Source organism: Dendrobates tinctorius, unplaced genomic scaffold (genome assembly GCF_039654945.1).
Source record: "Dendrobates tinctorius isolate UK_male_01 unplaced genomic scaffold, ASM3965494v1 ptg000067l, whole genome shotgun sequence".
Taxonomy (NCBI): Eukaryota; Metazoa; Chordata; class Amphibia; order Anura; family Dendrobatidae; genus Dendrobates; species Dendrobates tinctorius.
The window spans coordinates 4,446,306-4,450,168 of record NW_027361735.1 but is presented as its reverse complement, the minus strand read 5'-3'; the positions used below and the strand labels follow the sequence as shown (position 1 = coordinate 4,450,168).

General features: G+C 40.9%; 1 long non-coding RNA gene across 3 annotated transcripts; it reads right to left on the bottom strand.

Annotated features, from left to right (window-relative positions):
* Positions 1-2,202: 2,202 nt before the first annotated feature.
* On the bottom strand, positions 2,203-3,656 carry LOC141095136 (uncharacterized). Of its 3 annotated transcripts, none has more exons than XR_012233315.1 (6): positions 3,594-3,656; positions 3,255-3,512; positions 3,071-3,169; positions 2,922-2,992; positions 2,643-2,740; positions 2,203-2,552 (listed from the first exon to the last, which is right to left on the bottom strand). It is a non-coding gene; the product is annotated as an uncharacterized lncRNA (long non-coding RNA). The 3 variants fall into 3 exon arrangements; XR_012233316.1 differs by having other exon boundaries at positions 3,071-3,319; positions 3,410-3,512; XR_012233314.1 differs by having other exon boundaries at positions 3,071-3,512.
* Between the last annotated feature and the right edge of the window lie 207 nt (positions 3,657-3,863).

Sequence of the window (3,863 nt, the reverse complement as noted above, 5' to 3'; positions counted from 1 at the left end):
CAGAGAGCTAGGAGGAGAACCAAGAGAGAACGGTGTCCTTGAGGCCAATGGAACGGAGCATAGTGAGGAGGAGCTATGCCATGCTATGAAATACTCTCAGAAATGTAGGATATTGATTGTAACAAGAATTGTTATTTTGCACACCATAAAAAGTAATTTTCCTAACAAATTAATTTAAGACCATGTTGCAAAAATGAGTAGACCGTATTAAAATTCTCAGGAGCAAAGGTAAAGTTTAGACTATGGTGAAACTGGGTGTATGGGTTCAAATCTGCGCTCCTGGGAAAGATAGATAGCAGACCATATTCTTCAAAGATTTATTTCAAAACAGGTTTATAGTCAATGCGTTTCGAGGTCATGCAGGACCTCTTCCTCAGGACAAAACCTTAGATTAGGCTATAAAATTCTAATTAACAAGGATTTAAACACAGGTAAACCTAAGTATTCATTAAACATATTTCCAGCAGACAGTTGACTATAAAAGGAACTTATAGAAAGCCCTTTCCAATTTCATGCTGTCAACAATGGAAACACATAGAAGAGAAATGACACAAGACCTGAGAAAGAAAAAAAATTATTTACACAAGAAAAGTGAAGGCTACAAGAAGATAAGCAAAACACTATATTTTAATTTACATATACAGTGGGGAAAAAAAGTATTTAGTCAGCCAACAATTGTGCAAGTTCTCCCACTTAAAAAGATGAGAGAGGCCTGTAATTGACATCATAGGTAGACAACAACTATGAGAGTCAAAATGAGAAAACAAATCCAGAAAATCACCTTGTCTGATTTGGCAAGATTTATTTTGATAATTATGGTGGAAAATAAGTATTTGGTCACCTAAAAACATGCAAGATTTCTGGCTCTCACAGACCTGTAACTTCTTCTTTAAGAGGCTCCTCTGTCCTCCAATCATTATCTGTAGTAATGGCACCTGTTTGAACTTGTTATCAGTATAAAAGACACATGTCCACAACCTAAAACAGTCACACTCAAAACTCCACTATGGTGAAGACCAAAGAGCTGTCGAAGGACAGTAGAAGCAAAATTTTAGCCCTGCACCAGACTGGGAAGACTGAATTTGCAATAGACAAGCAGCTTGAAATCAACTGTGGGAGCAATAATAAGATAATGGAAGACATTCAAGACCACTGTTAATCTCCCTCGATCTACGTATGTCTCCATGCAAGATCTCACCCTGTAGGATCAAAATGATCACAAGAACAGTGAGCAAAAATCGCAGACATGGGGGGACCTATTGGATGACCTGCATAGAGCTGGAACCACAGTAACAAAGGCTACCATCAGTAACACACTACGCCACCAGGGACTCAGATCCTGCAGTGCCAGACGTGTCCCCCTGCTTAAGCGAGTACATGTAATTGCCCATCTGAAGTTTGCTGGATTATCCAGAAGAGTATTGGGAGAATGTCATATGGTCTGATGAAACCAAAGTAGAACTGTTTGGAGGAGACAGAATGGTGAGTTGCATCCAAAGAACACCAAAACTACTGTGAATCATGGGCGTGGCAACATCATGCTTTGGGGCTGTTTCTCTGCAGAGAGACCAGGACGACTGATCCGTGTACATGAAATAATGAATGGGGCCATGTATCGTGAGATTTTGAGTGCAAACCTCCTTCTATCAGCAAGGGCATTGAAGGTGAAACGTGGATGGGTCCTTCAGCATGATAATGATCCCAAGCACACCACCAAGGCAACGAAGGAGTGGCTTCGTAAGAAGCATATGAAGGTCCTGGAGTGGCCTAGCCAGTCTCCAGATCTCAATCCCATAGAAAACCTTTGGAGGGATTTGAAAATCCATGTTGTCCAGCGACAGGCCCAAAACATCCCTGTTCTAGAGGAGATCTGCATGGAGGAATGGGCCAACATACCACCAACACTGTGTGCGAACCTTGTGAAGACTTACAGAAAACGTTTGACCTCTGTCATTGCCAACAAAGGTTATATAACAAAATATTGTTAATGACCAAATACTTTAATTTAATAAATAAGTCTTTTCAGATCAGACAAGTTGATTTTCTGGATTTGTTTTCTCATTTTGACTCTCATAGTTGTGGTCTACCTATGATGTCAATTACAGGCCTCTCTCATCTTTTTAAGTTGGAGAACTTGCACAATTGGTGGCCGACTAAATACTTTTTTTTTGTAGTACAAAAACTTGGCACTCAAAAGAAAAATTGATTTGACAGTTCCTTTATTGTAAAAGGCATCCAGTTAAATATACTTCTTTTACTTCTTTAAACGTTTTCGGCCATACAATTGACCTTCATCAGAAACAGAATTTTTTCACAGTTGGTTTTAACTAGAATGAGTTTACAAGAAGACAAGACAGTATGGTTAGTGAACAAATAAGTATATAACAAATATCTGAGCAACAGGATGCTGATAATGACCGTATGAACGTCATGTAAAGTTTAGACGAAAGGTCGATGACTAGATAAATACTGAAATAGCGAATCCTGAGACAAGGTTCAAGTGAGCTTAGTGAAACTCCACAGGTTCCATGGGCAGTGATAGAGAGTCCGTGCTGTGATGGTATGTAAGGAACATATGTAAAAGACGTGCCCTAGGAGGTTGAAAACAAACAACAAGTGTGACACTGGTAAATAAAGGATACAGTGAGATTCGTGGTCGGCTGGTGCTACTGGATGTGCAATACCACATGAGAGGTAATAGCCGACTGGAATGAGTGCCAAGACAGGTACCTGAGAGGAACTGTAATGGAAAATTCCATATATTATTATTAAAGAACTGCTGTCATAAGTAGGCACTATTCAGTACTGGAAAAAAAAAAAAAGGAGAAGATGGTGAGTCACTATGGCACATAAAAATAAACATATTGGGCGATGTTATGTGAATGAGGAAGGAGAAAAAATCCAAAACAGTCAATTAATACCTGGGTATATTCATTAATAATGTGGGGAAACAGACATCTGGGGAGCAGCAGCTACTGAGGATGAAAGGACACTGAGGATGATAAAAAAAGAATATAAATGTGTGTACTGAGATAGGCTGAGGAGATGCACGTAATGTGAACAGAATTACCCATTCATGTAGGAAATCACCAGACCCACGGGTTTGACACCTTGGGTTATACAGGGACCGGTAGATCCAATAATTGGTTTGGGTGTCCAGAAATTTGTACTGCAATTGAAACATGTAGAAGGTGTGAGTAGCCCTGAGGACAAAGAATGTGAGGTGAACACTGTATTAAGAAGTGTGAAATCACCTGTAATATATTCAGGAAACTATTCTGTATTGTTTGTGACAGGCATGAATGTCCACAACTGGGTGCTAAAATTGAAAGAGAAGAAAGCATAAGCAAAAAGGCACTAGTTGGTACAATAGTGGTGCCCTAATGTTGTCTGGGAGAGCTAGAGTGACCTGTGATTCTCCAAATGGTCTGTCCTGCCCAGGGAGGCAAGTGTGCCACAGGGAGAGTGAACACGCTGTTCAGGAGAAGCACTGAAGGTGCAGAGGAATAGCGCTGCAAAAAATGAGAAAATGCTGTCAATGTGATAAAGTAGAGAACCAGCAAGACATGAGCTGGATCTCTTACAAATATTACCTTAGTCTGTGGCTGGACGCATGTGCTGCTGGTATGAGAGACGCTGTATTGCAGGAAAGTATATCCGGGTATAAGTGGAGAATGATAGCCTATCACGGCCCCAGGAGGGCGGTCACATGATCAGGATGTTAATTATGGGGCGGCGCCTGTGTGATAGACAGCTGTGTCCAAGTAAGAGGAGAAAGAAGGAGGGGGGAGCCCATGATGTAACAGGGGGCGGGTAGAGGACGGCGCTTATGCCCTAAACGTCTTCCCTCTGTGGAAGGAGTG